The sequence below is a fragment of the Ixodes scapularis genome, unplaced genomic scaffold, assembly GCF_016920785.2.
Source record: "Ixodes scapularis isolate PalLabHiFi unplaced genomic scaffold, ASM1692078v2 PGA_scaffold4__175_contigs__length_147842914, whole genome shotgun sequence".
Lineage (NCBI taxonomy): Eukaryota > Metazoa > Arthropoda > Arachnida > Ixodida > Ixodidae > Ixodes > Ixodes scapularis.
In genome coordinates this window covers 24,348,578-24,373,114 of record NW_024609879.1, presented here as the reverse complement: position 1 = coordinate 24,373,114, position 24,537 = coordinate 24,348,578, and positions in this window count along the sequence as shown.

Genomic DNA, 24,537 nt, shown 5'->3' with positions numbered 1-24,537 from the left:
TTTTTTTGTAACGCTGCAGAGTCTGGTGCCCTTGCTCTGGTAATATTACAATATCACATGTTGTTTGCGCACGTTTTAATAATCATCTATTAACTCTACTGAAAAAAACAGCAAGAAAATCATGATGGTCAAGCTGATCTAGCTGGTTTTTAAGCTGGTTCCAGCTGGTTTGAGCTGGTCTAGGCAGCAATCGAGCTGGTTCGAGCTGGTTCAGCTGGTTCAAGCTGGTTTGAGCTGGCACTGTAGTTGGATAAGCTGATACTTGAGCTGGTTCGAGCTGGTACTGAAGCTGGTTCAAGCTTGTCAAGCTGGTTCAAGCTGGTCAAGCTGGTTCAAGCTGGCACTGCAGCTTGGCAGGCTGGTACTTGAGCTGGTTCAAGCTTGTCAAGCTGGTTCGAGATGGTTCTGAGCCTGGCCCAAACTGGTTCTAGCTGGACAAGCTGGTCTTGCTGCGACCGCGCACGCCCAGGTCGGCTAGAGCCTGTCGAACTGGAATTGCTGGAGCGCGCGCGCCAATGTCGGCTGGGGCGGGGTCGATGCCACGCCCTGTTCTTTGTCCTTTCGTTTTTGGTAGACGACCGGGCGCTTCAGGCGCGCTGCGTGCTTCTTTTTTGTGGGAGAAAAGAGAGAGAGAGACAGTGGTAGGAATGGAGAATTTGAGACACGTTTGGCTATCTTGGGGAGATTTTCGAAGGGACGACTGTGTGCGCGTTGTTTGGAGACTACTTGAACGGCGGTGCAAGCGCAGCGGGTTTTGAGAATACGGCGAGCGGCAGACAGTTCAGCGCAGGAAGAAGTCGGACACCCCGACTGAGGCGTCGTTTTGGGTCTTAGAACATGTGTGTTCTCGTGAATGACAGTGGTGCGGAGGAGTATTGCCAATGCCATCCAAGGCACACGGATTTCCTCGCCTCTGCCGACTACGCAAGAGGCCGCTTCGCCCCCATCAATGGCAGGACACAGGTTCGCTTCTCGCATCCATTTAGTATTTTGTATTGTTTATGCTTGTTTCTGCGTGTGTCTAGTATGTTCGTGTGTTGAGAGATAAGCAATCTTTCTTAAATATCATTGTTTGTTTTGCCTTGAGAACTACTGTCTGTGCGTCGGTTAGTACTCCATCAGCGCCGACGATGTGTAGCATCCGAGCTCATCTGAGCTGGCCGCAAGTACGAAAATAAAAAATTGGATGCCGAGTTGGCTTCTCTGAAGAGCTTGGCTTGTTTATCCTGTGTATTAATTTAAACGGGTTAAACTGGTTGGGAAGTCCACCAGCATGACCAGTTTAACCAGCATGCCAAAATGGGCATGCTGGAGCAATAACCGAGCTTGAAGCTGGGACCAGATCAACCAACATGACTGGCATGCTAAACCGGGCATGCTGGAGCAATAACTGAGCATGAAGCTACACTGTAAAAAAGTTTCACCCCATTTTACGGGCAAAAGTTGCTGGTTCAGTATTGCCGGTATGGTTTGCAGTAATCTAGAAACGGGACTGTCTGTAAAAACAAGGCATATAATTTCGTAAAGTGACAAAACGTCCGTAGTTCACTTTACAGACAGTTATCCGTTTTCCATTTTACGGGTAAAAGTTGCGGGTTCAATATTGCCGGTATGGTTTGCCGTAATCTAGAAACTGGACCGTCCGTAAAAACAAGGCATATAATTTCGTAGAACGACGGAAGGTCTGTAGCCCACATTACGGACAGCTATCCGTAGGAAATGTGAAAGCTATCCGCACTAAATACCGAAGGACTACTCCTTTCCGCCTTATAAGGCCAAAGCCTCGAGCCATCCGTACCACCTGCACCTCCGATAAATCAGGCGACTCACCTGGCAGAGCTCTGGATCTGCCAGGGGTGTCACCTGACGTATCAGAGGTGCAGGACATGTGCGGATGACTCGTAGCTTTGGCCTTATATAATTCGGAAAGGTATAGTCCTTCGTTATTTAGTGCGGACAGCTTTCACATTTCATATGGATAGCTGTCCATAATGTGGGCTACAGACATTTCGCCATTCTACAAAATTATATGCCTTGTTTTTACGGAGAGTCCAGTTCAAAAAGACGTAAAGGTCAAGTGCTTCATTGTTTAGTGCAAAAAGCTTCCATATTCAAGCAAGCCTAAGTCACATGAAGCGTTTGGGGTAGATTGGTATAGAGAGTTCATAGCTCCGTCATTTAATATATGAACTTGAATAATTTTTCATCCTCAGCCAAAAAGTTCATGTTTTGCAAAAGAGAAAGAGCACACAATCTGTACTTCTCAATGCCAGGATTTTGTTTGTGTGAGCTCAGCTGTTCCTATAGATGACAGCTCAACAAACGAACCAATTAAGAAGTTTCCCCACAATACCTTTATTGGAAGAAGGCATGCCTTGCTTTAACTTTGGAGAAAATTTACATAGTTGTCCTTGTGCTGGCCATTTAGATGCCCCTCCATGCTTGTGCTTGAAGTTGTCATTCAATTGAAGACCTCCTCGGTATCTTCATGGTGCATGTAAGGGCAGCTTGAAATAAAGAGCAGAAGAGGATTTGCATTCAAACACAATCGCTACAAATTGTATATGACATGCACGGTTAAAGTAAGTGAGCAATGTGCTTACCAACTAGCCTAGCTCCTACTAAACATAACATATAAAATAAACCCCTCATAAATTGAACCAAAATAAACATTTGCATTGATTTGAATACCGAACATATCAAGTGCTTGAGAAATAAAACTAGCCAATTAAAATTGCACAACTATTCAGTGATATTAAGCACATTGGATTGAGCCAGATCTCCCTTAGTATATACAGTAGACTCGCGATAATTCAAACTCGAATGTTTAATACTTCTGGTTAAGTCAAACAAATTTCAAAACTTTGGTTGACCAGCTACGTTTTCAATGTATTCATAAGCCGCTTAACTCGAACAATGTTTTCGTGTAATTCATACTTTTTGTTCTCGCAGCACCGGTGCACTGCGGAGAAGCAACACCCGTGGAGCTTGCTTCCGCTGGTGTTGCTTTTCCGCAGTGCACCGGTGCTTGGTAAGAAGTTTGTTTAACGGGGTTAAAGCAGAGCAGAACCGTGTATAAACTGTTTTACTAAAAGAGTGCGAGAGATAAAAGGGGAAAGGGCTACCGGCGCTTTCCCCCTTGCTGGAGCGTTAAAGACAGTGAAAGCCCCAGATCAGAGGCTTTGCCGGTGTTCGGTGTAAGCATTGCCCGAACTTTGTGTTTTGTTCTCTGTTTTAAACTCCCAAACTTAATTAGAGCCATGGTCTTCGATGGCAACAGTCGCCCGGTCATCAAGACACCATTGCTCAGTTATACGGTGCACGAATAACGACAGAAAGCGTTGAATGCTGTCCGAGAGCCTGCGTAGCTTGCACAAAATCCCGCAAGGCGAGTGCGACTGCAGTGTCTTTAAGCTCCATCGCTTTCCACATGACCCCGATTTCCGGCAGTAGTGGCTTGCGTCCTTAAATCTAATAGACTTTTCCCCAACGCCATCCTCTTGACTGTGCTCGGAACATTTTGTGAATGGAGTGGGCATCACATTTAACGCTGTACCGTCGATGAACACGGGGTGCGCTCGCAAGGTGTGTGCAAGTTTTCTCCTGATATTTGCTTTCAGCTCGTAACATTTTGGAACTGAATTTATTTTAATATAGATATTTTGAAGTGGTGACATTGACTTAATTTTATTATCTACAGCACTTAGTTGAAGGCTGATTTTTGTCGCCAGGTGTGGCTAGCGATTGTCAAAAAGTTAGTTCTATTGCTTTGCCTGAATCCCAATCTCCTGCGCAATACCAGCGAGCCATGAGCCCGTGCTGACCGTCACAATGCGACTAGATTCTTATTTTCAAAATTAGTGCATAATGTAGCTGGAGAGAAACCTTCAATTTCTGTTGCTTAAAGTTGAAACATGCTCATGCATCACTGTTTATAAACATAGAAACATGCTCATGCATCGGTGTTTATAAACGTTTTATTTGAGGATCCCGAGCCAACGAGTGTGTCTTTTGTCGAGAACTGAGAACAGCAAAGTCGAGGTGGGCCTTTTGCCGGAGCGAGTCGGTCAATGATTCAACGATTCGAAATTGATGCATGAGCGTATTTCAACTTTCAGCAACAGAAATTGAAGGCTTCTTCCCGGCTACATTATGTACTAATTTTTAAAATAAGAATCTAGTCGCATTATGACGGTCAACATAGGTTCATGGCTCTCTGGTATTGCTCAGGAGATCGTGATTCAGGAAGACCAATAGAACAAGCTTTTCGACAATTTTCAGCCACACCCGGCGGCGGAAATGAGCTTTCAACTCAGCGTTGTAGTTGATAAAATTGAGTCATTGTCAACACTTTGGAATATCAATATTAAGATAAATTCAGTCAGAAAATGTTACAACCTGAAGCAGCAATTAGCTCGAGAAAACTTGCACTCACCTTGCGAGCGTACCCCAAGTTCATCGACGGTACAGCATTAAGTTCGGTGTGCGCTCCATTCACAAAATGTTACGAGCACGGTCAAGAGGATGGCGTTGAAGAAAAGTCTTTTCAGTTTACGGAAGCAAACCACTGCCACCGGAGATTGGTGTCATGTAGAAACAGCCGCACTCACCTTGCTGAATTCTGTGCAAAATACATAGGTTCTCAGACAGTATTCAACGCTTTCTGTCGTTATTCGTGTAATGGTGTCCCGATGACCGAGGGACTGTCGCCATCAATGCCCGTTGCTTGAATTAAGTTTGGGACTTTAGAACAGATAAGACAGCGCAAACGAAGTTAGGGCAATGCAGATGCCTAGCACCGGGACGCAAATACAATACAATACAATACAATAAACTTTATTTTTCCAGAAGTACTGGAGGGGTCCCCAGACAAAAAGCTGCTAAAAGCAGCTTGACTGGGTCTGGGTCCCGCTTATACATGGCAGCAGCTCGGACAGCAAACATATAAAACACTTTAGCATGGTGATAAGAAAAATAAAACAAGGTCACATAACATTGGAGTAGCAGGAGAACAAAATTAGCTATGAATAGTTAAAAAGTAGGTACGTAAGTCTTTTTTGCCGATTGTGTAGATGTTTATGTTGTTCGTGGAACATTTATTTAACACGTATGGTACTTTGTAATGCAATGATTGGAGGTTGTAATTTGTGCGGCACCGAGGAAGGAGCCAAGTGTCGACACGGCGTGTGTTTAGATTACTTTCACGTTTCTCAAGTTCAGAAATAAAATACAAAAAATCTATGAGTGTTGGCGATGAGAAACGAAGGGTACAGAGTAAACGATAATTATACACGCGTTCTACGGGAAGTATCTTATATCTAGAAAATAATGGTTCTGTATGGTCTGTATATGAGACACCCGCGATAAAACGTAAAACCTTTTTTTGCAATAATAGTATGTTTTGAAGGTTTGTCTTAGTTGTCGTAGCCCATACAAGATTACAGTAATTTAAATTGGACTCAAATAGTGCGTAGTAAAGTTTTGACTTAATACTGATTGGTAGAACATGACGACAGCGGGCAATAATGCCGACAACTCTGGAAAGTTTAGCAATTAGATAGTTAACATGGCTGTCCCACATCATATACTCGGAAAAAAGTACTCCTAAAATTTTATGTTGGCTAACGAATTCAATTTGTGAATCACCAAGTTTGATTTCATTTTTAACCAGAACTGGTTTATTAAAAGATCTAAATAAAATGGCTTTAGATTTTTGGGCGTTTACTTTAAGGCCATTAACTTTGGACCACATGTCAAATTTACTTCAGATATTATTCGCTTTACATATCAGAACATCAGCATCAGTAGCAGAAACAAAGAGCCTCGTATCATCAGCATAAATGACAAACTGAACTTGGTGATCGATGTTAACAATATCATTTATGTATACATTAAATAGAAAAGGCCCAAATATGCTTCCTTGCGGCACACCAGCAATAACATTATGAAAGGAAGAGTAATGACCGTCAATTACTACGCACTGTTTCCTATATTGTAGATATGATGTAAGTAAAGCAAGGGGTACTCCGCGGACACCATAGTTGCCAAGTTTAGCAAGAAGAATGTGGTGATTGAGAACATCGAACGCTTTACTGAAGTCTATAAATACACCTAACGTAAGAAGCCTTTTTTTAATATTTTGCAATATAATTTCTTTTTGAAGTAATAAAGCGGCTTCAGTGGATTTACCTTGTCGAAAACCAAATTGACAGTCCGATAGTATAGAATGTTTTGTAAAAAACGAATTTAGACGTGCGAGTATAATTTTTTCAAGTGCCTTAGAGAAGATAGGTAATACTGATATAGGCCTGTAATTATTCGGGGCGTTCTTATCGCCTCCTTTATATATAGCAGAAACTTTTGCCAACTTCATGTTTGCTGGAAATTGTCCAGATGATAATGCCAAATTATATATGTGTGCTAAGCATTGGGCGATTATATCTATTACATATTTAGCCGGCTTTTTTTGTAATTGGTCAACGTCACTACTTTTGCTGTTTTTTAGTCCTAAGAATATATTACATATCTCAATTTCGTCAGTTGGATTTAGAAAAAACGTATCGTTATTATGCCTCACAAATGAAAGGGCACTAGGATTAAAAGCAGTGGGTTGTTCAACCGAAAAGTGAGTGTTAAAGCATTCCGCCAGACTTTCATCGGACATAACTTGACCGTCTATTTTTAATTCCCCGATAGAGGGGGACACCTTTGTACGATTTATGACTTCATTTATTATTTTCCAAACCACATCAGGGCGCTCTCTAGTGACGTTATGGAACATATGCTTATAGTATGAAGATTTTGCTTTTCTAAGTTCAGAAGTTAGATTATTCCTAAATTTCTTAAAAGATGAGAGCCTGTTTGGGTCCCTCGTTTTTAGGAAAGCCGTGTATAGGCGGTCTTTTTTATGCATCATTTTAATGTGTACGGCGGTCACCCAGGGTTTCCTTATCTTTTTGTTTACGGTTACGGTTTTTAACGGAAAATGCAAACGGTAAAGTTCTTTAAAAAGGTCTACAGGCAAATAGAGGGCTTGACAAGATCTCTTGGCCAACCAGAAGCCGAAAAGAATCTCCTAGCCGTGGTAGTGAGAAACAGTTTTAATAAGTGCGTAAGGGTTAAATGCAGTACCTCTTCATGGTTATGGTGCACAAAATGTTTCGATTATGGTTATGCAAGAAGACGTAAGAAACGATTGTGCCACTTGATTTCTGTTTTGCTCAAACAAAGTCAGATCGCTTCCATGGAAGATTCCCGGCGCTCGGATTATGTCAATCGTTCTGTTGGTCGTGCATGCTTTTTATATCTTCTATATCTTTATGTATCTTCCACCATGATGTTGCATGACCGTGATCAAAACATCATGTGCACCATATTTCCAGTCACCGAGAGTTACCACGACGCACTTATTAATTTTGCTTTTCGCAACCACCACCAGGGTATTATCCGCAGCTTCTGGTTGGCCATATTTGCATTTCTCAAGATGCTCTGGAACATGCCCAGCCCACCTTCGGCCAATGGTGCTTCCTCATTTGCCTCGTATACATTCCAACGAATGGTTAAACTCTCCCTATATACGTCTCTGAAGCAGAGGAGACATGAGCGACGAAAAGGGGTGCTGCACTGCAGTTTCAACAGCAACTTGCGTGGACGCTGTGATGTGGAGGCGTGGCTTTACGTCACAGCGTTCACACAAGTACAGGGTGATTCAAGGAGAGGCCAGGCTCTTTGAATCGACCGCAAAATTCGGTTTCTTAACCTATCGCGCTACGATTTTGTGCGGCGTTACCCACAGATGGTGCATTTTTTTGTGTAAAATTTGCAAAGAGCAAACTTACCCGAAAAAAAAGTAAAGAAAGAAAAAAGCTTAGCACCTATGGAAACGCAGCGAAGCCACCGGTCTTCAAACAACACGGTACTGTTTCGCACGGGAAACAAGAGATGGCGCAAGCTGTCGCGACGCCAACTGCCGCCAACCAATTAGCAGACGACGCTGAGAGCCGGCGTCTTTCGCAGACAAGCAACTGCAGTTCCTTGTTGTTACAGCGCCTGTTTTTGTTTCTGCGACTGTCGCCGCCTGCGGAACGCGCACCGCTTTTGAGTCGAAAAGATTGTCTGCAAAAGACGCCCGCTCTCGGCGCCGTATGCTCGTTTGTTGGCGGCGTTCATTGCGCCATCTCTTGTCTCCCGTGCGAAACGGCGCCGTGTTGTTTGAAGACCGGTGGCTTCGCTGCGTTTTCATAGGAGCTAAGCCTTTTTCTTTCTTTACTTTTTCCTCAGGTAAGTTCGCTCTTTGCAAATTTTACAAAACAAAATCCACCATCTGTGGGCAAAGCTGCACAAAGTCGTAGCGCGATAGGTTAAGAAACCGAATTTTGCAGTCGATTTAAAGAGCCAGGCCTCTCCTTGAATCACCCTGTACAAGAGACAACATTTTTGCTGGTTGAACAAAATTTTTTTGAGGTGTCATGCGCTGTCTAAACAGTCCCCGATAAACAACATTTTTGAGCATTGAATAAACTTGTGTCATAAATTTTACCAATGTTTCATGAGTGGCATACCTGCTTATTATTAGTAGGCTTATGTAGAGGAAATCATCAGATATCCATTTTGTGTGTGCAGCCATCCGTATAGCAAATCATAATTTATCTTCCAACATATTTGATGAACTGACAACTCAAGCTTTTGATAATTTATGCAAAATTTGTGGTTTCCTGGAATTTGAATTAGTGAGAGTTTACTGTATGTCGCATTCAAATTAATAGCTTAGCTTCTTGGGCTTAATGTAAACTGGAACCGGCTAGTGCAACTAAGTCAAAGTAGCATTAAAAAGAAGCTGAAGCACTTTTTAAGAAATCTGAGTTAAGGGTGGACTTCCATAGCATTTTGTCCCATGAATTCAGCGATCGCACTAAACTTGGGCGAAAGTCAACGTAAACTGCATTTATTTTTCAAAAATATGTGCAGTGATTGCAGCAGGGCATGCAGTGAGTCTCTCTTCCACCTGTAATGTGTCCAAAGCGTCGTGACGTCATTGTTGGCATCCCCAAGTCAGCCGATTGGTGAACAAGGGTTATCGGATCCTGCCAATGACGTCACTTTTGCTAGTTTTTCTTTTCACCGTTCTTGCGCTCTGCTTTGTTCGGTGTGCCACAACATGCAGGGCTACGCTGAAATTTTAATGAATGATTATGACGCTCCTACTAACAAGATCAGAAGAAAACTTAAGACACCATTTTTAAGATGTCCACATTCTAACTTTTTTTTTGTAATTCAAGGACTTTTTTAGTTTTTCTTTAAACATGGTGCCTATAAAGTACTTCATTAACCTGAAATAGCCGCCTCGGTGGCTCCGAGGCGAGAGCGCTGGCCTACGGATCCCCATGTGGCGGGTTCGAATCCCGGCCGAGGTGCCCGCAATCTGACGGAGGCTTATTGCGGAGGAGGCGCCGTGTAACCGAGCTTTCGGTTGCACGTCAAAAGATCCCCAGGCGGTCCAAATTAATCCTCAGTCCTCCGCTGGGGCGTGCCAGATGCCCGTCGTTGGTTTGGCACGTAAAACCCCCAAATTTGACTTTTTAACCTGAAATACTATACCCGTTTTCACCTCAAGAACCGTAGTAAAACAAGATTTTCCACACTAGTGTTAAATTAGAACAATGAGAGCAAAGTTGTTTCATTAAGAGGTGCTCACCTGATATGCATCTGTGGAATCAGGCATTGACTAGCGATGACTTATTCCCCCCAGAACTGAAGAGTTGGAAGAGACAAAAGATACTGTTAAAAATCAGCAACCCTTCTGATGTGCAAACTTTACTGTTCAAAGCTGCTATTAGCAGTTTACGGCACTGGTGCTCAATCAAAACAATTAGAGAAAGGTTGCTTCTTTAAAGTAAAAACATTATTTAAAATTGGAAGTGACTTTTACCTTCAAAGTGCTGCAACACATAAAATGAAGTATTTAAAAAGTAGGTTTTTTTATCATTTATTTTAAACTGAATGTGTGTATAGGCCACAGGACGTGAGATCACGCGACATCAATTTTTCTGCCAAATTTAGTGGGAAAGCTGAATTGGTGCAAAGGTCACGTAACATAAATCGCTCTGCTAAATTTAGTGGGAACCTTACTTTGTCTCTAGGTCACATGACGTCAGATCACGCAATATAAATTTTTCTGAAAATTTGGTGGGGAAACTGAATTGGTGTATAGGTTCCGTGAAATCAATTTTTCCGTTAAATCTAGCAGGTAACCTGAATTTGTCTGTAGGTCACATGACGTCAGATCATGTGAAATAAATTTTCCCACCAAATTTAGCAGAGGAACTGAATTGGTGCATAGGTCAGATGACATCAATTTTTCTGCTAAATTTAGAGGGAAAACTGAATTGCTGCATACTTCATGTGACATCCATTTCTCCGCTAAATTTATCTAAGAGCTTGAAGTTGTCTGTAGGTCCTGTGACATCAATTTTCTGCTAAATTTAGAGAGGAAACTGAACTTGTGCAGACGTCACGCAACAAAAATGTTCCCACTAAATTTAGCGGCAAAGCGCACGGACGAATGGACAACATTTTGGGATTGGAGGGCAACGTTAAAAAGCACCTCATATTTAAGAGAAAAAAAAAGCCGCTCACCTGATGTGTTTTTCTGGAAACAGGCTTTTACTAGCAAGAAACTATTGCCTCAGGAATGAAGTGCTGCGTCAATAATGGTTCCTGCACAAACAATTCAAGTGTAAGAACACAAGCCCCACAATTTTCTTGCCATCCTCCTCCCCCTACTTTTTTGTGCATCTAATTAATTTCATCCCTTGGCAAATCCTAAAGATTTCGAAGTGCTTATCCTACGTCTTTCTCTTAGAGCCTAGTTCATGTTGCAGAAACTTGGCTGAGTGGATAAGCTGGAGCATTCATTGTTTATCGAGACACTTTTTCTTTCACCCCATCCTGTTCTTAAAAACAGAAACTCCTCTCCCTTGACCACGGTCATTAAGGACTTCTTACAGATCATACACAGGAGGTTGGCATTCCCAAGACAAACTCATGTCTTTACTTTGAGCATGGAATAAACGTATGTCTGATCTCAAAAAGGTCCTGTTATACCAAGGCTCGTACTATTCCGTTGTCAAAGGAGCAGACATTGTTTATAAAAACTTCCTTTCATTACATTGTTTCAGAGAACAATTGTTCTTTTTTAATAGGAATCCATTAATCATATTAGGACAATTGTCAAATAATGGCAGATTGACGCGATGGATTGAATCGCAATTTTCATCCGTGGACCGTTTGTCACGTTACCATCATGTCGACTATTCCTCCGATTTGCACCTCGTCAGCAGACGCCCAGACTTAAGGGCAAAGTGCCCTTCCATGCCGAGATTTTTAGCGGGTTAGTAACAGTAAAAGCGTTTACGGTAGAGCACCAACAGCAGAGCAATATTTTTGGTTTTCGAATGAGCCAAACAAAGATAGTGCACTGTACTTTGTCCATTCGCTGTTTCATTTTGTCGAACCATTCTTATTTTCCACTCGTGAAAGAAGCTGCAAGAACTTTGCCCAGCCGACAAGCCGCAGGTTCTGGTACTCCTCCGGTTTGGTGTCAAGAAGCTTCAGTGAAAACTTGCCTAGCAAGCTGCAAGCTTTCCTGCATGTCCACCCAGTTTTCAACCCAGCCAAGACCTTTCTTACGGCTGTAGTGTGCTGAAGAGTGGTGCACAAGCAAGCAGTGCGTGAAGGCATTTCCAAATGCCCCTCCGCAACACCAGGACTTCATCACTTATGGTGAATTCCGCTCGCAGATCTCGAGCGCTCCAAAAGTGCTCATTTGGAGCGCGCGTATCCCGCTCGCAGATCTGGCTCGAGTTGGTCATCTTCCGCTCGTAGATCTCTGGCAGCGCCCGCTCCACGGAGCGCCCCAAACCCCGCCGAACTTGCTCTGCGGCATCTCACAGATCTCTCCGGAAGTTGACAGAGCTGCTCACGTGATTTCCGTCTAAATCGGCAGTGCGCATGCGCGGCGAGCTTGGAGAGGTCGGCGGGCCGGGCGGGCCACAGTCGGATCGTCGAGTTGGATTTGTTCGGGCGCGTCGGTTGTTTACGCGGGATTGTGACGGCTCGAACGCTTCTACCTCGCGTACATCAGGGATACAAAGCCGGGACTGTGGAGCGTGGTAAATCGTAAGCGCTGACATCTGTGATTGTGAGAGGAAGAACAAGAAAAAGAACGACAGAAAAGCTGGAGGCAGACGCAAGGTTAGGCCTGTTCATTCTGCAGCCAATGATTGTTTACCTTTTTACACTGCATTCCGCCGGCGTTTTCCCGAGAAATAAAGCAAGAAGTGAATAGGCAACGACCGTGTGAGTGATGGTTGGTTACCTCTGTGTTTATTAAAGTCGTACCAGAAATCTGAACTCCACCCCTGGCAATCGCTGTCCGTGCCCCGCCGCTTCGAGGCGGCCCAAAGGTATGTGACGGTGCCAAACGCAGACGTCTTCGTTATTTGTGACATGGGCGCCATGGTACGTATAATTTCGCCCAGCGTGTGTCGCGTGTTATTTCTGGAGCCAAGCAGTGGCAGTCGTCACAGGTCGTCGGAAAGATCAGTCGGCCGACGGGTTGGTGCGCTTGTCAAGTTCGAGCAGCGGCCATTTTGAACGGCGGAGGGGGAAGCGATGAGGAGGGATCTGGGGGAGGTCGCTCCAAAAATGCAAGTTTATCTTCCCCGCGTCGATTCGGAGCAGGCCCCACGGAGCGGAATTTCGCCTCCCTCGCGGATTTTGGAAAGCGCTCCGGATCTACGAGTGGAATTCACCATTAGACGCTGAAGCCTCCTGGAGCAGGACGATACTTGTGTCATGTGGTTAGCAAAGCTAGTAGCGCTTCACGCTAAGCCTGTCATGATCCTTTGTCTCGCTCGGTATGTAACAGCAGCACACGATACTTTTTCATAATAGCACAGTGATCATAGTCGCAAACACCACTTCTGACCTTGGAAAACTGTGCCACAGTGCGATGTTGGCATTTTGCGGAAATGCAGGGCCGGGAATAGGTTCAGTTTTCCTCGCTGTCATCTGCTCGTCTCCTCCGTATGAATGAGCTTGGGGGAGTGATGTTCCGTGGACGTCTTGTCACTTGATCAATTTATCTGCGGATAAGTTCATCATGTGAATCGGCCATAAGTGGACAGCGGAGTCTGCAGTGACTTAAAGGGGTTATGACACGAAAATTAAACGGATCTATTATTCTTGAAATGGATTGCTCATAGACTACTTAGTATATACACCAAGTTACGCAATTTTAGAGCTCTGGTAATTGCACTATTCAATTTACGAATTTGTATCATTTTCATCTGGCGACCAGGCAACACTGCCCAAGTTAGTCACATCATGGTGCCCATAAAGCATTTGACCATGAACGCTTTCTCATTCTAGGGGCCCCCATGATCGCCCAAGCTCTCCTCGCCGCGGTACGATCAAAACCGCTCGCGCAACTCGGTAACCCAAATGCTTTTCTCGCTCTCGCCGCCGGCCCGTTGACCTTCCACCCTGCATGCGCCTGCGAGATATTCCCGGGCGATAGTGACCACAACGAGTTCGTCCGTAACTTGCCATCACTGGAGTTTGTCGCCAGCGGGTCGCAGTCAAAATGAACAGCTTTCAACATCTCTTGATAGCAATCATACTCATCGCTGCTGCAATCAATGTCGAACACTTTGACAAGGCGAGCGATGTCGTAGACGTAATCATCACAAACCGCATGCCCGTTAGTGTGATGGCAAGCGCCATCACACTAACGGGTACCTTTAGCAGTCATGGGTTCCGCGAAACACACCGCCTAGCTATCTGGTACCAAGCCGCCACCCGATTTGCAGAAATAAAGCTCCCTGATACACTCACCAAGTGTCTCGCTTGGCCCCCCTTGCCTCCGGTGGGACCTTTGCCTTTGGTTGCGTTCCCGCAATCTGAGTGCCCGTGCAGTGACACGTCGGTTCCGTGGCTTCCTTGGCAAAAGCTCGAGGGTCATCCAATGCGGAAAGCACCTGTGCGACAAGGAACCGCACACGTTCGCGTTCACGCCGACTGCACACAAAAGGATCACGTCATAAACGCTCCGAACAGAAATGACTCAAAAAGTAAAACGAGTGAGCGAGCACTCACCAATTAGACTCATATCCACAGCTGGTTTTATGGGCACGCCGGCACCTAGGACACTTCCCTTTTCCAAGCACGTTCTTCGATGTTTGTTCCTAAAGTCTGAAAGCGCCCGAAAGTTGCGAAAGTTTTGAAACTCGCTTCGTTTTTGAAAGTTTTTGCGTTTTGTTACCATGGCGATGGCGATGCGGCGATGCTCGTTGGTTCCGAGTTCTGACCAAGTTTATTTGACGTAACGTGAATTTGCTTGTTTTATTCGACTTAAATTAAAACTTTATGATAGAAAAATTGTTTTAAGTTTTATAAAATTATTTGTAATAAAGCATGTCGAAGCGCATTGTGTACTAAACTGGAGCTTGGCTTCGTCAGCTTCATTTCAATTTAACATGGCGGCGACCACTATTGTGCGTCTATTGTGCCGTGTACCGTGCTCGACCTATTTGCTGTGCATTGGTTGTCCTGTTATCCACCTGATGCGATCCTCATCAGCCCCAAGCATGCTGTCTAAGTATTGTGTCCTCGCCGGAAAGAATATCCAGTCTTCTTGGAAGCGTTGCTCGAATGTCGTCGGCACCCACGAACCGAATCGGCAAGCATGGCCAGCTTTCTGGGACATGCCGGCCTATAGTTCTTGACTTTCACGCCACGTGGCGTATCAACCTTGAACGGACTCCGAAACGCCGGTGCGTCGGTCCACCGCTATCTTAACCTCCTCTCTTATAGCTCGTTCCCCCTCACACCCTTTAATCTTTTTACCCAGCGACCGCATTTTGGAAGAAAACGCTTCATCACGCGTCAGAGGCGTAGGAGCCTATCGGTCGGAGAAAAGCGAGGTTTGGGGGGAAGTGTTACCTACTATTGTAGAGCCAGTGCTGTATTCACCTCAGCTGGTACTATACGCGAACCCACACTAGATTATTCTAGCGAAGAAGTGTCGGACGCTCGACCACGTGACAACGCGCCCACCAATCGCGGCACGAGGGCGCGTTGTCTCGTGGTACTTTTATATTTCGCGTGCGTTCTTTTTAGGCGGGAAAAAAATAAGCAAGCAAAGCCTACCTAGGAACCCTAAGCCTACCATGCTTCAAACACCTCAGTCGTGTGTCTCAAGGCCGTCCACAAGTTGCAAATATATTTCGTATCGCCTTATGCGCGAGCGAAGTCAAAGCTAGAAGTGCGAGCCCAGCGCTCTGAGTGTTCCTGTTTCGCACGGGTGCCTGTGTATTGCAAGCATTATTCAAGGCAGCCTGCTTGTACTTGTACCTTTGGCTTCGTTCGCAGATAACGGGAAACGAAGTATAGATGTTTTTCGAAATTATCCAAGCCCAAGGAGCATGCTACAGTGTAATTTGACGCGACGTGCACCAGTGCGTTCTGACGTTCACACACTGATGGACGCGCGGGCAACGTGCCATTTGCTTAAAACTTTTGGTTTCAAAATTACCGCTCCAGACGGCAGCATACAGAGCGCGCGTACCTACAAACACAACATGCTAATTGGACGAAGAGGGTTGTCAAGACGCACAGAACATCGTGGAATGGATGTCGAGAGTGTCAAACTGCCCTTTTTATGATGTATAAGCATGTCGAGGCACAGTGTAAAATTTCAATAGTTCAGTGGAAAAACTGAACGCCTGGCGGTCCGATTTGTAATGAGGGTCTGTCATGCGAACAAGGCTACGAATCGTTATTCGCACCTCAGACCAGGTACAAGACTGACACGCCGCTCTAGAAAGCCCAGCACAGCGTAAGAAGGCTAGTTCACAAACACACGCCCCGTTGGGGCCTGCATGGTACCTTGCTAGTTTGTAGATAGCTCATTCCACCAAAACACAAAACTAATCTTTATCTTTTTCTTTTTAAAGCATGTAGAATGTCGCATTCTGCTTAAGGTTGCACGGCAATGGCGCAAAAAAGAGAAACTTGGAGGACGCTTAAGCTTCGCCTTTAGGAGTGGAACGCGATTGCGTTATCGGGCCCCGTTCGCATCGCCTTCTCATTCGCTTCTCATGCTCTTGAGTCACACAACGACCTAGTTCTCATGACACAACACTCTTCGTTCCCAAGCCGTGCAAGCTGCCTTACGTGGCGTAGTGAGTAGCGTGCTGGCGCGCAACTGAGAGGACGTGGGTTCAAATCCCACCTAAAATTCTTCAAATTTGTCTTCGTAGAAAATGAATTACTTCATAAAGTGAAATCATTTGAGAAATGCGGCGATCTTTAATTCGCATTACATGTAATCTTTTTATCACTTTCATTCCACGCGTGACGTCACTTTTCACGTGAGCGTTGTGGGTTGTTTGAAATTTCTGCGCGAGGTCATGTGGCTGTTACGTCATCACCCTGTTGACCAATCCCGGGCTTTCGCGTCACGCCACCGACGTCAGCTTTTCTGCGACACGAGCTCATTAACGCTATCGCGTTAAAACACACTGGGAGCTGATTCTATTCACATGAAGACGCGCCGAAAGACGACAAGGCATTATTCCGCGGCAAGGAAGTGTTCTTTTAGCCGTCGCAGCCCTTTTGCAATAAAGCAAAACAAACTGAGTAAGGGCATACATTTATCATATCCCTGCACGGTGGTGCCGGGTATCAGTTTGTTCACTCCGCTGGTTGCGTGATAGGAAAACAAAACCCAGTCGTCAGTTGATTGTAAGCGCGCATAAATGTCTATGACATTTTACCTACACTCGGGTTCGCCCCTAAGCTGACAATGCGATGTAAACTACATGTTCATCGGACGAATCAATCGACTGCCTGTTATCGCTTCACCCAGAGTGTGATCCCGTGTGGCAAGAACGACAGGTGACTGGTCCAGCAAGTACGTAGCTTCCACCACACTGTCAGCTTAGGAGTGTTGGCGAGGAAAAACTAATAAATGTGCCTTGAAACATCAGGGCCGGCTTGCTCAACCAGCGTCTGAGATGAGACCGTTTGAAGGAAAGAAAGCCTGCCAAACATGGGGCGCGTGAGCATTTGAGACGCGACTTCACGCGCCACTCCGCTCATGCGCTAGCTTTGGCAGTGCTTTCTTTCAGACAGTCTCATCTCAGACAATGGTTCGAGCTAGGGTGCCTTAGTTCGAGCAAGCCAGCCCTGTTTTAAGGAACCTTATTCTTTTGTGTTTACATGCCAAACCAACGCAGAGCATCTATACTTCGTTTCACCTTCAGTCCAAGCGCAGCGGATGCTACGAGCCATCCCAGCCAATTCAGCGCCGGGAGAGTATCACGTGACCTTGTGGTTGGGCGGAGCGACACGCGGAGCTCGAGATCACGCGATACTCCCCCGGCGCTGGATTGGCTGGAACGGCGCGTAGCATCCACTGCGCTCGGACTGAAGGGGAAACTAAGTATAGCACACCCCAGCGAAGGATTGATGATTCTTCAGAAAACCTAGGGGTATTTCGACGTGCAACCAAAATGTCGTGGAGACAAGATCGAACAGCAACGCTGCTTCATACGTGGGGGCAACAAACAAAAATTGCTTGTTTATTATTGGTCCCAGAAGCCGAAGGCGATTATTCACGATGCGCGAAGCGTAGGAAATAAATTTGTGTCCAAGTTCTTGCGTGACCAAAATAGGGGTTGGAGCGACGAGCTCGAGCCCACACAGTGGAATGTGGTTTTAATTTTTTTGTTGTGTGTACCGCAACCATTTGTTCTTATCCTGCATAGAATTGAAAAGGACAATCGTGGTGACGCAACAGTCGCCATGGAAAACGAGGGATGTCTCTACAAGCAAGCCGATCTCCACGAACCAAGGCAAAGAGCAGAGAAAGGAGCGCCAATACAGTAGCGAGGATCACATAAAGAAGCTTCATCAAGTGAAAGATGACACTGACGTCCCTTAAACTGACGCGGACACAAACGAGCCTGAACGTGCATCCCTTGAGAGTCGGGACCATCCTACCCGCGGTCAAACGAGGAGAGGAGAAACACACAAGGCGAGCACCCCGAAGACGGCAAAGCGGCTGGCCATATTACAGGTGGCCAGGGAAGCCACAAACAGTCACCAGCGACCCAAATCACTCATGTGCACCGATTCACCAGAAGCCTTCAGAAAATGCACACTTTTCTATTGGCAGGGTGGCGTCAGACTTCAAATTCGAAGCTTCGTGAAATAACCGAGTCGTCGTAGACTGGATCTCGGGTGACGAAGGCGTTCCGGGAAACAAAAGGTTGAACAACACCGCGATATCGCAGCAGTACGGATGTACCCACTCACTCGCGATTCCTCGAACCGCGAGAAGATAGGCCCGGCATAGCGCGGTCTCAGACGAGGCATAGAGAGATGATCTGTTAGCCTGCAAACTCAGGCTAATCTCCCTCCTCCCACCAGATTCTCACCCAATTTCACCGGGCTAGAGCCGGTGGGAACAGGTGATTCTCAGGCTGCATCAGACCAAGACGGCTATCACCCATAATCACTCCTTTCTGGCAGACAAGGTTTTGCAGACCTACGGACCCAGACGACCTATGAATCGCCCCAACATTGAACACTGTAGGGCCCTGGCGATATATTCGCACTTCGTAAGGGACTGGGCCCGGGTCTCACGATATCGCGAAGCGTGGCATAAGCTCTCCCGAAGAGGAAACGAGGCCCACATCATATGAAGGATGGGCCCTCCAGAAATGGAAAACTCTCATAGAAAAGACATAGTGGAATCTATTAGAGTTTCTCCGTCTCTGAGGGCTGGCGAAGCATATGTTGCTACCTTTTTCCCTCCCCCTTCCTTCCCTTTCACCCCAGATGGCGTTAACCAAGAAAAAATGACATTAATTGTTTTCTGAGAAGCGATGCATACATATTGTACTACTACTACTACATGGAAACAGTAAATGCATTTTGTAAGACGACTTATCTCAAAACAAACACAGATGGACAAGAAACTCGAGAAAGCGCCCCATCTAGGTCGTTCTCCTTTCCATTAGATCTTATGTATCCCATCCAGCGTACAATGTTACATGCACGACTGTATTCATTCTTGCTTAATCTGTGCCTGGATTACTGCCAGCATGAAAGTATATGTAAAACTTCTATGTCTGTCTTTTTAGGTGTTGCTACTCCGCAGATTTTAATATTGTACCACAAATACTGGAACCGCGTGCGACAACACAACGTAAAAGAATATAAATATTTATGTTAATACGTTGAGCAAACATATATAACCTCGAAAAACATATCTCGAGAAAAGGGCGCATGCCTAACCAATCTTCATTTGACATGTAACTACTGGAAGTAGCTATTTTTTTTGGAATAGAAGATCAATACAGAGTTGTAAATTAGTTTTTTTATTCATTAAAATTTAAGATATTTCACTATATAAATATCAAAGCAGTAGTAAAGCAACTACGCTGTAATCGCGAGCAATATAATGAAACTAAGCGAATAACATTTTAGACAAAACCCCGAGACTGGGGAAAAATGAGGGACGATACAAACACAGCGAGTACGTGGGTTTAAAAGCGCCTATCTTGTCTAAACAGAAAAAACTCACAGCAGCAATAAGATTATGTCTATGCGAACGGCATTCCAGCGGCTGATCTATTTTTTTTCAGCCAGCTCTCCACCCGGATTCCCTACTATGACTCAGTCAACGACAATTTCGACGCTAATTGGGGAGGCATTAATCAAAATCCTACTTAAATAGTTAAACCGATGGAGGTTGTCTTTATTGTGGAGTGTATTGACCGCGAATGCGCCAACGTAATTTATGGATTAGGCATTTTCTCAAACATGACACAAAGAAAAAAAAAAAACGTCGGAATTGTCAATTTCTGTCAATTGGAATGCAAACTGCTCGCACTCTTCGTTCTAAGGAAAGTAATATTTTTAGCATAGCTCATGGGCACAAACTGGTTATGCCATCATACCGCTTCATAAAAATTCACTGAAGTCCGGATCCTGTCCCGCGACCTTGTCTCCGAACGCATAAGCATTGAAGACCAGATTGTATCAGCCGCGATTGCTCCAGCCTTTTGTGCCGGAAAGCTGCCAGCGTAATCTAAACTCATCGTCGATAACAACGCCGACTCAGCAAAGATTGGTCAAGAGGGAAGCGACAAGAAATTAACGGCCATCAAAAATATCGCGCATGCGCTATCAGTTCCATAATTCAGCTGTTATATAACTGTACTCCGTCTCACTAAACCCGCGCAATACAGCCAAAGTTACAGCCGTCGTAAGCAAATCAGAAGATCGAACATCGTCTGCTTTTTGCTCATGTGAGCGGACACAGCCAACGCGGATTCATGCGCCGCAGAGTGATAGTGCAGAGTGCCGTTTGATTTTCTGTTTGACATACGAGGCTGTAGCTTTGGCGTCACTGCACGGTTTTAGTGATACAGAGTATACACCTTTCCATCGTTTATCACCCGGGCAAAAAATGCCGAGTCACTGGGCTGTGGACGCAGGCGCAGCGTACGACATTTCGCAAAGGGAGCAATACTTAACGCCAACAACGCAAAGCATGACGTCCTACCACGCAAAGCTTACACAACAATGGACGCAGAAATATTGGTTCGAGAGTACATGGCTAGAAGACGAGCGTCCCCTGGCCGCAGGCATGTCCACTGCGTCTTTTAATGTCGAGTCACTACACACAAGCATGACCGCTGAAGGCAAAAGCGGTTATCCGATTGGCGAGTTTGCTTTGCCTTCTTTTATTTTTCACAGAGCTCTCGAATAAAAGCGTTGCTTTATCGTGTGGCGGCCATGTTTGTGGGCGCTGACTCAGCAAGTGAATAGACTATTGTGTCGAGGTGACCTAGATCAAGCTCCCTCTAGACCCCTTTTGTTTATCTTTACGATTATCTTTCGCCCTGAGGTAAATACAAAGAAGCCTCCGTCCTTCTCCTCTCGGCCAGCACGAAGAGAAGAAAGCGCGACAGATCCATTTACTCTCGAACCCGCATTTCTGCAAAACGTCCATTGACACATCATATGTCAATCTTCGCCAATCTTTGCGCACGAACATTCTGTGCCCTTCAGCTTTGTCACCATGACCAAGACTTTGCAATTTTTTCCACAGGTTCCCAGCTGAGCCGTACCTTGGCAAAACACTCAGCGGTTTGATCATTTCCATAAACGTAGGCAACTTCAGTGCCACGTACCTCAGCAACCAAGACGTATCTCGCAAAGTTCCCCGGGAATCATATTGAACAGTTACCAGGGTACATGTTTTATGAATTTTCAGGCGTCTGAGGCGTTCTCTGTAGGTTCCCAGCGGAGGCGCACTTCGCCAAAAATACGCGGTTCACTGCTTCGGGGAGAGATCTTGTCAAAGGAGCCTACTTCAGCGCTACGTATCTCGGCAACCAAGACGTATCTCCCAAAGTGCCCAGGGAACATATTGAACAGTTACCAGGGTACATGTTTTAAGAATTTTCAGACGTCTGAGGCGTTCTCTGTAGGTTCCCAGCGGAGGTGCACTTCGCCAAAAAATGCGCGGTTCACTGCTGCGGGGAGAGATCTTGTTAAAGGTGCCCACTTCAGCGCTACGTATCTCGGCAACCAAGACGTATCTCGCAAAGTTCCCCAGGAATCATATTGACCAGTTAACACGGTACATGTTTTAAGAATTTTCAGACGTCTGAGGCGTTCTCTGTAGGTTCCCAGCGGAGGCGCACTTCGCCAAAAAATGCGCGGTTCACTGCTTCGGGGAGAAATCTTGTCAAAGGAGCCCACTTCAGCGCTCCCTATCTCAGCAACCAAGACGTATCGCGCAAAGTTCCCCAGGAATCATATTGAACAGCTACCAGGGTACATGTTTTCAGAATTTTCAGACGTCTGAGGCGTTCTCTGTAGGTTCCCAGCGGAGGCGCACTTCGCCAAAAATACACGGTTCACTGCTCCGGGGAGAAATCTTGTCAAAGAAGCCTACTTCAGTACTGCGTATCTCGGCAACTAAGACGTATCTCGCAAAGTTCCCCGGGAATCATATTGAACAGTTACCAGGGTACATGTTTTAAAAATTTTCAGACGTCTGAGGCGTTCTCTGCAGGTTCCCAGCGGAGGCGCACTTCGCCAAAAGTGCGCGGTTCACTGCTTCGGGGAGAAATCTTGTCAAAGGAGCCTACTTCAGCGCTGCGTATCTCGGCAACAAAGACGTATCTCGCAAAGTTACCCGGGAATCATATTGAACAGTTACCACGGTACATGTTTTAAGAACTTTCAAACGTGTGAGGTATTTTCTGTAGGTTCCCAGCAAAGGCGCACATCGCCAAAAAGTGCGCCTTTGCTGACGAGTGTAAAGTAGTCTTTCCCGTAGCACTCCTCTTCTTGTTGGAAAGATGCCTTCACGCGGCGGAAGCTACAGGTGTAATTAATTATCTCGCTGGGAACCTGGGATAATTAATATACATGAAAACTGCTTGAATATTTCGATAGCATAAATCTTCTAGAATATATACCTGCGGGAACTTATTGAACTATTGAGGGGTTGCTTTATTAACTCACTGAACGTGAAAAATAAAGCGAGATTTCAATGGCAGTCTATGGGGGAAATCACTCTTTTTTCCTGGGAACCAAGAGAAAGAGTGACGAAGTGGTGAAAATTTTCCTGAAGTTATCAATCACAATGATCTCAATAATTCCGAGGGAACTTTGCGTGATTTTATTCGGATCGCTAGATTCGACTGTTTTTCAGCGATATTGCACACCTACCAAGAGAGGGCGCAAGCAGATCGTGTCCTAGAATCTTGGGGTTGCCTCACGTCGTTGCTTGGTTCCTCCGTGTTTCCGGCGATGGATCCCCCAGCCCTGGCCTCAGCCCTACAGGGCGTAGCCGGTGAAAAACAATCTACGACAACGCGGTGTCTTTGGAATGCGATTGCTACGATCAGTGGCTCTTAAAACCTCAGCAGCCCCCCTTCATTAGTGAACTCTTCGATGTGAACGCCCGGAGACTGAGTGTCCGGAGGCTGCTGCAAACCTCCGACGAGAGCGGACGTCTTCTCCGGGCTCCGCAAACCCCAGAGAACTGTACGCGACTGTACGTGATCCTGGTATAAACATCGCCGCGCTCCGTCGGCCCGCCGCAGCACGTCCGCCAAGAGATCGGTTCGCTCGAGTTTCGTTCTGGCGAGCGGAACGCCCGGTTCTGCTTCGAATATGGCTACAGCCGACATCGCCGCTTCGCAGCTCACCAATATTTTTGCGTCCATCCTGAGCCAGGACATGAAAATCTCTATAGAGCGAGACGACCAAGGTGGGAAATGGATCACCTCTGGAAAGCCCCCGCAAATCTCGTCTTCCGGCCGACTTTGACCCCGACCTTCACGTAGTTATAGTGCATCTCCCAGTCCGTCCTGCTGGCGCAGCTGCGCTGCCTCTTGACAGATTGCCGGCGTTCTTGCAAGCCGCACAGCTCCCTGCTCATACATGTACCGACGTGTCGCTCCACCTCCGGCAAAATAACCGTCCTCCGCACCCATCACGAAGCGATCGTCAACTGGCTACTTCGCATCACCAATATCACCTTACAAAACACTTCCCCTCCCGTCCACTCCTACCTAGCCGCTCCAAACAACTCCTGCCGAGGTGTTATACGTGGAATTGCCTCGGAGGCCACCCCCGACGAGATCGTCAATGATCTGGAGTCTTATCAAGGTGACATCCTTCACGCAAGGCGAGTAGGCACAACGGGATCAGCCATCATCACCTTCATCCGAACCCATGTCCCTTACACAGTGTACTACCGCCGCCTTGAATTTCGCTGCCGTCCCCACCAACCTCGAGCCCATCATTGCAACAGCTGTGTCGAGTACGGACACCGCACTCTGGCCCGCCCGGGCAACCAGCGACGCTGCCCCCCGTGTTCCACCACCCTGGCCCGCTCAGACGAACCCCATCCCTGTACTCCCTGGTTTGTGTTGCTTCAACTCGCAGTGTGGCTCTCAAACAGGGCACTTGGTCCCGAATAAGCTGCTGCACCTTCACTCACTCCATGAGACGCATCCCTGAACAGTTCTAGCGGCATGTAAAGCGTGGATGCAGGATTCGGTTTATGGCAGTCACCTTGTCAATTGCTACAGCGGAGCACACTGCTTACAGATAGGATCGTGCTAAGAACTGTAGGGTTGTGCTGGTCGTGGTACCTTTTCTACTACCCTTTTGGCGATGCCACGACCTGGAGCTGGAACCTCTCACAAGCATGGCAAGGGGCTGCTATACTGTGCATGCTAGCTGGCTTCCGTGAAAGCTGAGTCCTATGACCTGCCCAGCGAGTCACTGGTGCTCATTAACACGATTTAATTAAATGTGTGCATACTAGACGTCTTCAAGTTGAGTCGCTCGGAGTGCAGTGTATACCATGGAACTATTTCCAGTGGCCCCAAATACTCGACAGTTCGACGGTACAGTGTGCTCAGTCCACTTGTT